The sequence below is a fragment of the Thalassophryne amazonica genome, chromosome 7 (assembly GCF_902500255.1).
Source record: "Thalassophryne amazonica chromosome 7, fThaAma1.1, whole genome shotgun sequence".
NCBI lineage: Eukaryota > Metazoa > Chordata > Actinopteri > Batrachoidiformes > Batrachoididae > Thalassophryne > Thalassophryne amazonica.
Window position 1 is genome coordinate 73,276,099 of NC_047109.1, and position 13,987 is coordinate 73,290,085.

Here is a 13,987-nt window from a genome sequence, read left to right on the forward strand (position 1 = left end):
TACACATTTTATCCACCAGGTGGCGCTCCAGCCACAGGTTTTAAATGACAATCCCGGCCATTTTGATCTTGACCTATCTAGCTGCAATGGTAATGTAAATTTGGACAAATTCTACTTCAGGTGGAATCTATGACCTGATAACAGTGGACTATCTTGTGATGTTTGCCTTTGTTGGCGTAAATAACATTTTTCATTATGTACATTACTTTATTTCATAGTATTGAGAATACTGTAAGTGTTTCCAGAAAACCTTCTGGTGATGTACAATGTTACAGGTACCACAAAAATACAAGTTATTACAAAAATATGTCACAGTTCCAACAGAAAAAAGGAAATTATCAAACATCTTGAAAATTCTGCCACAGTTAGACTGCAGCACTGACTTCTTGTCCTGGTTTATCACAGACAACCAGAGGCCTTATGGTCAAGGTTTCAAACAGATCATCAACATGAATCGTAAATTTGTTTGTTGGGTTTGTGTTTCTCACCATCATTCAAATAACTTATTCACTATAAATGGAACAGTGTTAGGAACACACAGATGTACTCTCTTTTGATCGACAAACAGGCTCGATCAGGTGATAAAAAGAGAACCAGGTGACATATGCCTTCTGAACAATGTGTTTTAATAACCAAAGAGGGTTATATATATATATATATATATATATATATATATATATATATATATATATGTATATATATATATATATATATATATATATATATATATATATATATATATATGTATGTCTGAGTATAGATCCAAATAAGTGTCACTGACTGAGGGGCTGGAGCTTATCCCAGGGGTCACTGAGCAAGAGACAGGCTACACTATAGACAGGCCTCCAGACTGTCGCAGGGCCACATATAGACAGACAGGCAAACACATTCACACCCTCACCTATGGACAATTTAAAATGTCCAATTCACCTAACCTGCACCCGGAGGAAACCCACACAAACACAGGGAGAATAGGCAAACGCCCCACAGAAAGAACCAGGCAGGAAGCGACTTCTTGCTGTGAGGCAACAGTGCTAACCACTAATCCACATTCCACTGAAAACTGGAGGACATGTTTTCAGCAAATAGTAAAAAAAAAAGGCAAATTACCACAAGCATGCACTCTGTTTCCCATAAATGAAAGCATTCAGCAAGTGAATTCTTTTTTTTAATGACTCATTTCCATTCATTTGCAATTAACAGGGTAGGTGTAGGATTAATGGACTCAGTCAGTCAGTGGCTCAGAAACATTTTGTGCCTTGCCCTATTATATCTCTAAATGTTAGAATAACATCAAATTACTTGGTGGATTAGTGGTTAGCACTGATGCCTCACAGCAAGAAGGTTGCGGTATCGCTTCCCGCCCTTTCTGTGTGGAGTTTGCATGTTCTCCAGGTGTCTGTGGGGATTTCCTCCCACAATCTATCAAAAACATGCTTATTTAGGGTCTGCTCCTTTCTCTGCCCCTGAACAAGACAGAGTCTCAATTCAATTTCAATGTATTTTCTTTATATGTTTCTGTGTAGGCTCTCAGTTGTCCAGGTGGTTTCCATAGTAGAGAAGCTTGAATCTTCGACTGGACTGGGTTGCTTGACGCGAGGACGTTTCGCTTCAAATCACAGAAGCTTCCTCAGCTAAAATTCTTCCTCAGCTAAAATTCTTCTTCTCTACAAGAGTCAGACAGAAGTCAGACTTCCAGAGTAAGAATTTTAGCTGAGGAAGCTTCTGCGATTTGAAGCGAAACATCCTCACGTCAAGCAACCCAGTCCAGTCGAAGATTCAAGCTTCTCTACTTTCTTTATATAGCGCCAAATCACAACAGAGTTGCCTTAAGGCACTTCACACAGGTAAGGTCCAACCTTACCAACCCCCAGAGCAACAGTGGTAAGGAAAAACACCAGAATCAACGGGGTGACCCTCTGCTTGGGCCACGCTACAAACATAAATTACAGAAACAATTCACGGAAGAATTGGTGGACAGGACAGGAGGTTTGCCAACACAAATACAACTCCCATCTCTGGATGGAGCTGCACCTTAAACTCTGTCTCCACATCTGGAATTGGATATTGGATGCCGGACTGTGGCTGCCCACTGCTACTAGTGGTTGGATTGTGTCTAATTATAATTAGGATGGGTTAAATGCAGAGGGCATATTTTGTTGTTTGTATGAGATGTACAATGACAATAAAAGCTACGTTATTATTATTTTTAAAAATCAGTCATTTCTAAAGTGATGCCCAAAAACTAATCTCTACAATATGACATCAATGAAATAAAAACATAAAAGCCAAAACAATGGGTTGCATAAGTAATTGCACCCTTTCGTGTCACACAAGTAAATGCTCACTTTTGCAGCCAGTTCTCTTCAGACAAATCAGGGGATGGATACATGAACATTTACAAGTCACTGAATATGTCTTGGTCTTGGATGTCCCTAGCCCCCCTTAGCTCAGACTGTGGCAGTAATAAGAGTCCAGTGTAATTATAACATAATTTGAATAAAAGAAAAAGTCTAATCAACTTGAAAGTAAATACGTAAATCTGTTGATATAATACAAAAGTACATTGTGAATCTGAACTGAATGAAGCATGAAGTTAAGCGGTTAAGCAGTCTTTAGGCCTGTGTGTTACTGTCATCCTTCAGTGTCTCCTCCACCTGCCGCATAGTGTCGTGCACTGAGGTTGCAGCTCAGCCTTAGTGCAGCACCTCCACTTGTTCCAGCACCATGAATTATAGATGAGGAGCATTTGAAGAGATGCTGCTTCTGCACACGTACTAATGTCCAGACCCCCTGTGAGCTTGTGTGTGTGGCAAACGGAGAAGAGACAGTGGTACAACCCCTGGCAAAAATTATGGAATCACCAGCCTCGGAGGATGTTCATTCAATTGTTTAATTTTGTAGAAAAAAAATCAGATCACAGACATGACACAAAACTAAAGTCATTTCAAATGGCAACTTTCTGGCTTTAAGAAACACTATAAGAAATCAGGAAAAAAAAAATGTGGCAGTCAGTAACGGTTACTTTTTTAGACCAAGCAGAGGGAAAAAATATGGAATCACTCAATTCTGAGGAAAAAATTATGGAAGCATGAAAAACAAAAGAACGCTCCAACACATCACTAGTATTTTGTTGCACCACCTCTGGCTTTTATAACAGCTTGCAGTCTCTGAGGCATGGACTTAATGAGTGACAAACAGTACTCTTCATCAATCTGGCTCCAACTTTCTCTGATTGCTGTTGCCAGATCAGCTTTGCAGGTTGGAGCATTTTCTTCAACTTCCACCAAAGATTTTCAATTGGATTAAGATCTGGACTATTTGCAGGCCATGACATTGACCCTATGTGTCTTTTTGCAAGGAATGTTTTCACAGTTTTTGCTCTATGGCAAGATGCATTATCATCTTGAAAAATGATTTCATCATCCCCAAACATCCTTTCAATTGATGGGATAAGAAAAGTGTCCAAAATATCAACGTAAACTTGTGCATTTATTGATGATGTAATGACAGCCATCTCCCTAGTGCCTTTACCTGACATGCAGCCCCATATCATCAATGACTGTGGAAATTTACATGTTCTCTTCAGGCAGTCATCTTTATAAATCTCATTGGAACGGCACCAAACAAAAGTTCCAGCATCATCACCTTGCCCAATGCAGATTCGAGATTCATCACTGAATATGGCTTTCATCCAGTCATCCACTGTCCACGATTGCTTTTCCTTAGCCCATTGTAACCTTGTTTTTTTCTGTTTAGGTGTTAATGTTGGCTTTCGTTTAGCTTTTCTGTATGTAAATCCCATTTCCTTTAGGCGGTTTCTTACAGTTCGGTCACAGACGTTGACTCCAGTTTCCTCCCATTCGTTCCTCATTTGTTTTATTGTGCATTTTGGATTTTTGAGACATATTGCTTTAAGTTTTCTGTCTTGACACTTTGATGGCTTCCTTGGTCTACCAGTATGTTTGCCTTTAACAGCCTTCCCATGTTGTTTGTATTTGGTCCAGAGTTTAGACACAGCTGACTGTGAACAACCAACATCTTTTGCAACATTGCGTGATGATTTACCCTCTTTTAAGAGTTTGATAATCCTCTCCTTTGTTTCAATTGACATCTCTCGTGTTGGAGCCATGATTCATGTCAGTCCACTTGGTGCAACAGCTCTCCAAGGTGTGATCACTCCTTTTTAGATGCAGACTAACAAGCAGATCTGATTTGATGCAGGTGTTAGTTTTGGGGATGAAAATTTACAGGGTGATTCCATAACTTTTTCCTCAGAATTGAGTGAGTCCATATTTTTTCCCTCTGCTTGGTCTAAAAAAGTAACCGTTACTGACTGCCACAATTTTTTTTCTTGATTTCTTATAGTGTTTCTTAAAGCCAGAAAGTTGCCATTTGAAATGACTTTAGTTTTGTGTCATGTCTGTGATCTGCTTTTTTTCTACAAAATTAAACAACTGAATGAACATCCTCCGAGGCCGGTGATTCCATCATTTTTGCCAGGGGTTGTATGATTTTAAATATGTGCACCTGGTAGACACATACAAACCTAGAGGAAGGACAAGAGAGGGAGAAGTCACGTGCTGGAAAAACAGAGAGCAGAATTGCTGACTGTGATGAGGATAAACCCAACAGGAAACACAAAGTGTATCTCAGCCAAGCAGCATTCTTCAATGCATTTACCGAGAAGAAGCACTAAACAGCTGATAGCCGCAAGATTCTCTCTCACATCCCCTCAGACGTGATCAAACCAGTTTGCTAAAATAAACAGCATTGTCTCCTTTCTAGGCAGAAAAAAAATCTCTCATATGAAACATAATCTCAGACTGCCAGAACCTTGTTTGTTTCCAAAGACACTGACAGACAGAAATAGCCTCCTCTGTCTGCCGCCATAAATCACGCCTGCCAGCCGCCCAGCCCTCCTGGCAGCCGCTGCCTCCATCCCACCTGGCTCGAATAATGGATCCATATATTCTCACATCTGCCTGTGGATACTGATCTGTACTTGTCGATATATTTTCTTTGATTTATTATCTGCTTGAATGTGCATCCCTGTGGCTACAGTACGCTGATCACAACGTGGCCGTTTTCTCTCCCTCTAACTGTTCCTAGCTCTTTTACTGCAAAAATCCTGTTAGTTCACCCTCTTCCTTTCTCTCTTTTTTGAGCTATTTGCAGAAGTTGAGACAAACCAAAATCCACTGGTGGGCACAGCTAACATAACAGTTAGCCTCAATGACCACTAATCCACTAATCCAACATCAACCACTAAAAACGTTATGTTGCCGTTTACCCCGGTAGACAAGAAGGTCACCTCCCTGCAGGTTGTGTGTGTGTGTGTGTGTGTGTGTGTGTGTGTGTGTGTGTGTGTGTGTGTGTGTGTGTGTGTGTGTGTGTGTGTGTGTGTGTGTGTGTGTGTGTGTGTGTGTTGGGGGGGTAGCTCTGACTGTTGTTTGTGCATATGCACCAAACAGCAGTTCTGAGTATTCGGACTTCTTGCAGTTCCTCACTGGAGTCCTGCATGGGGCTCCAGTGAGGAAGTCCATTTTCTTGCTGGGGGGCTTCAACACACACGTGGGCAATGACAGAGACACCTGGAGAGACGTGATTGGTCCCTGATCTAAACCCGAGCGGTAGTTTGTTATTGGACTTCTGTGCTAGTCACGGATTGTCCATAACGAATACCATGTTCAAACATAAGGATACTCATAAGTGTACGTGGTATCAGAGCACCCTAGGGGGAAGATCGATGATCTATTTTGTGACTGTATCATCTAATCTGAGGCTGCATGTTCTGGACTCGGGTGAAGAATGGGGCAGAACTGTCAACTGATAACCATCTGGTGGTGAGTTGGATCAGAGGGTGGAGGAGGACTTTGGACAGACATGGTAAACCCAAACAAATAGCCTGGGTAAACTGGGAACATCTAGAGGAGCCCACTGTCCAACAGATCTTCAACTCACACCTCTGGTGGAGCTTTTCTGGCATTTCTGTGGATGTTGGGAGCACTGAACCAGAATGGGTAATATTCAAAGCTTCCATTACTGTAGCTGCAGTAGGGAGCTGTGGCCTGAAGGTCTTAGGTGCTTGAAGGGGTGGCGACCATTAAATACTGTGGTGGACACTGGTTGTTAGAGAAGCCATCTGACTGAAGAAGGCATCTTTCTGGGATATGTTATCTTGGAGGTCTCCGGAGGCTGTTGCAAGGTACCGACTGGCCCAAAGGGCAGCAGTCTCTGCTGTGAAGGAGGCAAAGCAGCAGGCATGGGAGGACGTCAGAGCAACCATGGAGAAGGACTTTCAGTCAGCACCAAGATGCTTCTGTAGGACTGTGAGGCACCTCAGGAGAGGCAAACGGGGAAAAATTCAAGCTGTATGCAGTAACGATGAGAGTACCTCAACTGAGGAGATACTCGGGCGCTGGAAGGAACACTTTGAGGAACTCCTGCATCAGACTGAAGCGCCCTGTAGAGTATGAGCAGAGCTGGAAGCTGGTGGGGGATTATCGTCAATTTCTGATGCAGCGGCAAAGCCCAGGGGGTTGATGAGATCCGTACAGAAATGCTGAAGGCTCTCGATGTGTACGGACTGTCTTGGATGAGACATCTCTTCAACATTGCATTGAGGTCTGGGACAGTGACAAAGGAGTGGCAAACTGGGGTGGTGTCCCCCATATTTAAAAAAGGGGACCAGAGAGTGTGTGCCAATTACCTGGGCATCACACTACTCAGGCTCCGTGGTAACATCCAGGCTGCTGGAAAGGAGGGTCCGGTCGATAGTTGAACCTCTGATTGAAGAGGAACAATGTGGGTACCATCCTGGCCATGAAACAATCGACCAGCTCTTCAATCTCACAAGGATCCTGGAGGGTGCCTGAGAGTATGCCCATCCAGTCTACATGTGTTTTGTGGACTTGGAAAAGGTGTATGATCGGGTACATGGGAATATACTGTGGGAGGTCCTTGGGGAGTATGGAGTGAGGGGTGCTTTCTCAGGGCCATCCAATCTCTGTACTCACAAAGTGAGAGCTGTGTTTGGGTGCTTGGCAGTAAATCAGACTCGTTTCCAGTGGAGGTTGGCCTCCGCCAAGGCTGCTCCTTGTCACCAATCCTGTTTGTGATATTCATGGACAGGATATCAAGGCATAGTTTGGGGGGAGTCTTCAGTTTGGTGGGCTTTTGCAGATGATGTGGTCCTGTTGGTTTCATCGGCCTGTGACCTCCAACACTCACTGGGTCAGTTCGCAGCCGAGTGTGAAGCAACTGGGATAAGGATCAGCACCTTTAAATCTGAGGCCATGGTTCTCAGCAGGAAACTGATGGGCTCTTGCTCCAAGTGAAGGAGTTGAAGTACCTTGGGATCTTGTTCATGAGTGAGGGGACAATAGAGCATGAGATTGCTCAGAGAATCAATGCAGTAGCGACTGTGTTGCAGTCGCTCTACTGTACTGTTGTGACAAAAAGGGAGCTGATCCAAAAGTCAAAGCTCTCGATCTACTGGTCAATCTTTGCTCCTACTCTCAGCTATGGTCATGAGGGTTGGGTCATGACTGAAAGAACTACATCGCAGGTACAATGGGCTTCCTCAGGAGGGTGGCTGGTGTCTCCCTTTGAGATAAAATGAGAAGCTCAGTCATTTGTGAGGAGCTCAGAGTATAGCTGCTGCTGCTGTTTCTTCGTGTTGAAAGGAGCCATCTGAGGTTGTTCAGGCATCTGGTAAGGATGCCTCCTGGGTGCCTCCCTAGGGAGGTGTTAAAACGAATGAAATTCATTTTTACAAAAGCTCAAAAAAATAATTTTTACAAAAGCTCTTGAGATGAGGTGCATCCTGTTTCTACTGATCATCCTTGAGATGTTTCTACAACTAAATTGGGTCCACCTGGGGTAAATTCAGCTGATTGGACATGATTTGGAAAGGCACACACCTGTCTACATATAAGGTCAGGATTGAGGGAAAGATGAATGCAGCAATGTACAGAGACATCCTGGATGAAAACCTGCTCCAGAGCGCTCTTGACCTCAGACTGGGGCAACGGTTCATCTTTCCACAGGACAATAACCCAAAGCACACAGCCAAGATTTCAAAGGAGAGGCTTCAGGACAACTCTGTGAATGTCCTTGAGTGGCCCAGCCAGAGCCCAGACTTCAATCCGATTGAACATCTCTGGAGAGATCTGAAAATGGCTGTACACCGACGCTCCCCATCCAACCTGATGGAGCTTGAGAGGTGCTGCAAAGAGGAATGGACAAAATTGTCCAAAGATAGGTGCACCAAGGTACACCAAGCTTGTGGCAACATAAATGGACTGCATTTATATAGCGCTTTTCCATCTACATCAGACGCTCAAAGCGCTTTACAAATAATGCCTCACATTAACCCCGATGTCAGGGTGCTGCCATACACGGCGCTCGCTACACACCGGGAGCAATATTCAAGAACACCCACACACCGGGAACATATTCAAGAAGACTTGAGGCTCTAATTGCTGCCAGTGGTACATCAATAAAGTACGAGGTCTGTTAGAAAAGTATCCGACCTTTTTATTTTTTTCAAAAACCATATGGATTTGAATCACGTGTGATTGCATCAGCCAAGCTTGAACCTTTGTGCGCATGCGTGAGTTTTTTCACGCCTGTCGGTTGCGTCATTCGCCTGTGAGCAGGCTTTGTGTGAGCACTGGTCCACCCCTCTCGTCGTTTTTTTATTGCGAATAAATGTCTGAACGATTTGGAGCTTTGCTGCATCAAATTTTTTCCAGAAACTGTGAGAGACCTCCAGGTGGACACCGTTCGGAAAATTTATATTGTTTTCAGGGACGATTTTATGGGGATTACACAGATTAAGGAGTGATCCAGACGGTTTAAAGACCGCCCACAACTGCTGAGAGCGCACCGCGCTCCGAGCGCCGATCGACAGGCTCAAACCCCGCTGAAACAACCAGATCATTTCCAACGTGAAGGCTTTGTTGATCCAGGACGTCGTCTGACTTTCACAAAAAGGCAGAAGGCGTGGACATCAGCACTTTTTCGGCACATTCCACTGTTACAGGAGTTTTTTCATGGAAAGAAAAGCGGAGGGACGCGCCATGGAGCTGTTCATTATGCGGCACAAAACCACCTCCGTGTTGGTCTCACAGGACGGCTTTCAGGTGGATTTCAGACGGCTGTCGGTTGCTTTTCAGTCGTGTGATTATCCAAGAAATTGAGCATGAGCTGGACATGCCCCAACATGTCCTGTGAGGCTTCATTATGGCGTTGCTTTTCGCCATGCGGCTCCACCTCGACGCGCGGAACTCCGCTCCTCTTTCCATGACAAAAACTCCTGTGCGAGGAAGAAAAGGACTCTATGGAATACCTATCCCACCCACTGCATTTCCACTACCATTACCGTACCATTACCGTCCTGTGTGCTGCACACAGGATGCCACAACTGGGTTGGTGTGGCAAGAGAAGATGTCCCAACAATAGACATTAGAAGCATGTCCAGTGGGCTACAGACTCTGGTGCTGAAGGGTGGAGCCATTTTGACATGATCCAAAGACAATCGGAATCTGTCCGACCCTTCTGCATTGGCGTGTTTTCAGGCGGTGAAAAGGAGGAGGTAACTTTCTATACTTCTGTTACCATGGCACCACTCCACACTTTCACCATGGGAACACACCTGTTTCCTCTGTTTCCCTTCTCACCCGACACAGATGACGTGGCAAACACTGAACCATGTAACACAATTAAGACCTTTGCTATGATAAAGAGATTTCACTAATAAACTGTTTATTTTATAGTTGGGGAGGCAGCATGGATATAATTCAACCTACATACCAACCCAACCAATTAACTCAGCTAATTAACCGATAAAACTAGAATGGACATCCAGGATTTACGTGTTGGAAACCTGTTCATGTAAATTCATTTTTGTAATTCAACATCACCATGATACCATATGACCTTGATGAATGCTCTGTGACCTCAATAAATACAGTAAAACTTGCCTAAACCATCATTGTGTAAACCGGATACTCACACTCACTAGAGAAATGCAAAAGTCCCTATGTATGCTTTTGGATGGTTTTCCATGTAATAAACACTGTGTATATACCGGATTTGTATAATGGATTTTCACTCACATTGGACAAAACGTCCTGCCACCTCCTAATGCATTTCCATTAAAACCCCCAATGTGCGAATTTTGATTATAACGGACAAAATGTGCTGGTCAAATTGAATCCATTATATGTGAGTTTTACCGTACCATGTCAGCTGGATAAATACTGTGTGACTTTGACAAATACTGCCCAAGAAGGAGCTGTTTTCTCTTTGACTAACACACTTCCATCATGTTCCTTCCATATTGGCTCCAACCTATTTGAATCAAACAGTTTTATGACTTTGAGTTTGACAAATGTTCATCCACGTCCTGTGAACAATTAAACAAATGACATATGACATATTAATGCTTAATAGTAACCATAGGTGTATCTTTAAAAACGAAATCAAAAGCAACCTCAAAAACAATAAATGCTACCATCTTGTATGTCTCCAAATTAAAAAGGTATATAATGAAGATAAACTGTTTAAAATTTGATGAACTCTGATGCCCCAAATCAGTCCAAAAATCATCTGTTTTGCATGGTGGTAATTGGGAGCGGACCTGGTTGAAGTTACATGTACGTAGCTTGAAATGAGCTTTTCTTTTCATTTTTGAGAGAGAGAGAGAGAGAGACTTCAGCAAAGCCTAATTGAGATAATGTACAGCAAATATCCAACACTTGGAGAGAAGAATGGGATCAATTAATTAAAAAAGAGGCAGATTACTTTGGGGATCTATGATCTATGTCATGTGTTACCTTTGTCAGCTTTATAAATATCTGTATGTATATCGGCTGTGCTCTTTTGTGTAACATCATAAAGGTGACTCCAGGACCAACACGGAAAGTGTCACACCGACAAATGACTGATATAACTGACTGATATGGAAGAGAGAGCTCAAAAACAAAAGTGTACTTCTGCAAGTTTAATCATAGAGTTACAGACAAAACAAGAATGATCAGTCAGATTCATACAGATTAGTGTGTTTGTGTGGCCTTGACTTTCTGTCCAAAACATCACTTTATTCTTGACTAACACACAGCCCTTAAGCCACTTTAAGTTGAACAGCTGTGACCTTGAGGTTTTAAACGTTCAAGGTCACCCAACATAAAAGTTCATGTCACCAAGAGAAATGTGAAATATGACTTCATGTCAGTGTTTCATAGTAACCTATTATCCAACTCAGTCACTGCAAATATCCCCGATGCATAAACATTTAACCAAAAATTGACCTTGGTCTGTGACCTTAACTTTAAACAGATTTTTCTCAAAATCAAATAATTTTGTCTTCTTCTGACCCTCAAACATCCCACTATGTTTGGTCCATATTGGATCAAAACCCTTTGAGTTGTTTTGTTCACACTCAGACAGACACACAGGACCTGAACCAACAACATGCGGGTGCAATGAATCCAGGGTACCACATGTTGTAATCTTCTGTTTATTCTTCATATTCATTTACACATCAAATAAACATTTTTGTTTTGTTGTTGATGTACAAAACATCTCCGTGAAGTGTTGTGCAAAAATCGTAGTACAGAGAGAGAACATGTAGACACACGGCACCTGGGCCAGAACAGCAGACGTGGAGCAGATCAGGGCAGCTCACAGTGCTGGTGGTAGGGGTTTCTATCAGAGGTGCAGATCACAACAGAACTCCTCTGGCACCAACTTACTGGACTGAGTGTCGACCCACCAGTCTCAGCCTTCTTTATCTCTAAACTACAACTTCCTCTGTGCGTCTCACAGATAAAAGAATCCGAAGTCTGCCAGCTGCTGCTGTCCTGTAGCAGTTTGATATTTTGCAGATTAAAAAATGTCTAAGCATCTCTGTTAAACACATCAGGTTAAAAAAAAAAACAAGTCTTTTTGATGATATGAATGCAAATAACCATCACTTCAACATTATTATCATTCATTTGATGTCTCAGCGTGTAGGTTTGAACTCTACGACTTGAAAAACCTCCACAACATATGAAGAGATTTCTGCTCAATTAGAAGAAAAATATGTAAAACAACTTTCAAGGATGTTTTGCTCAAATTCAATTTTTAAAGAACGTACAGTATTACATTTTTTAAAACGTAATACTGTACGTTTTAAAGAATGTACAGTTTTACGTATCCAACCCGTTTTTTAATGGGTTAGACATTTTTTAATGTCTAAAATGAAAAGATTTTAGACATTAAAAAATGTCTAAGCATCTCTGTTAAACACATCAGATTGAAAAAAAAACAAGTCTTTTTGATGCTATGAATGCAAATAACCATCACTTCAACATTATTATCATTCATATGATGTCTCAGCGTGTAGGTTTGACCACTACCATTTGAAAAACCTCCACAACATACACCACACATGAAGAGACTTTGGAAACAACATGTCAACAACATATGAAGAGATTTCTGCTCAGTTAGAAGAAAAATATGTAAAACACCTTTCAAGGATGTTTTGCTCAAATTAAATTTTTAAAGAACGTACAGTATTGTGCAAAACCTATAGGTGCATTTATTGCACTTAAAATTGATCAAATAAATGTAAAATATTTATAAATAAATATAAGCAAGTAAAATGTGTGATCACTTTTCATTGCTGAATATTGGTGTTGTTTTGTCTCTGAAAAAGTTATAATTTATTCATGTTGAATCTGTGCCTCTATAATTTGTATGGACATCTTATAGCATTGATGGGCCTTTACAAATGTGGAGGTTTGTCATCCTGTGGTCACTAATATCCTCATACCACAACAGCCTCCGTTAATGTTTTTTTTCATGGAACACAACATCTTTCATATTTATAGGCAACCTGAAAGGCCAAGTTCTTTGGCACTAATCCAATTCCGGCCAGAAAAGCTCATAAATGTTGATTTATGGCTTCTGTTGTGCATGGTGCAGTATTTTCAGGCGCAGCTATGAACAAACACTTCTAATCCAGCTTTAAAATTTTTATCTGAGTTTTAATTTTGTGACATCTGTACAATATTCTCATCATATGTGTATTATTACTTCGAGAGGGTGAAATATCTCAAATTCCTGCAATATTACATGAATTTAGGGGCACTGATTCATAATTATTAAAGCTGAAAAATGCTCCTAAATCTTTGTTTACAGACACAACATTTTTTATATGTTTTATAATAGTACATGTAGACACACACACACTCTCAATATAATTTCTTGATCTATCTTTGTTCTTAAAGGACTGTGATGGATGCACCATGGGCAAGTGCAAAGCTTATTAAAGGAGTCCTCCCCCCTTTTCTTGAACAACCCACAACTTCTTGGAATGTGTTCAGGCATCACTTTCAGAATGAACTTGTATTTTATTTACAGAAAAGAGGTTGAAAAGATAAAAGACCGAGTATCTTCAACCAAATTTAATCGAGATGCCTAGATATTGTTTGACCTGCAACCCAACAAAACTGTGTTTGCTGGGCCACCACATAAAAAAACCCATGAAAATAACTTCAAACATTCTATAATCATCTGGAAAACCTGAAAATTGCACATCAGCTCATAAAAGTGTCACTTTTACAAGTCTTCCACACATTTGGTTTAGCGGGGTTTCCACCTTAAAGATGTAAAACATGATGGATGCCAAACTGCTTGGTGATTCTTGTTGACAATCAGCATGATGTCAGGCCCCATGTCTTGGTATGTTGTGATGTGTTGTCATGATCTGGGATGGTCCATGACATGTCACAACATTTTCAAAATGTTCAAAACATTTTCAGCCTTGTTAAGTCATTATCATGTATATAGGTGCACGTTGCAGATGTCTTGCTCATTTCCTGACTGTATCTTGGTAATTCTTGAGTACGTTTGATGTAAGTTGTGGAAATAAAATTGCCACAATCCATTGCCACGTGTCACAAACCCAACATGAAGTTCACCAGACACCACC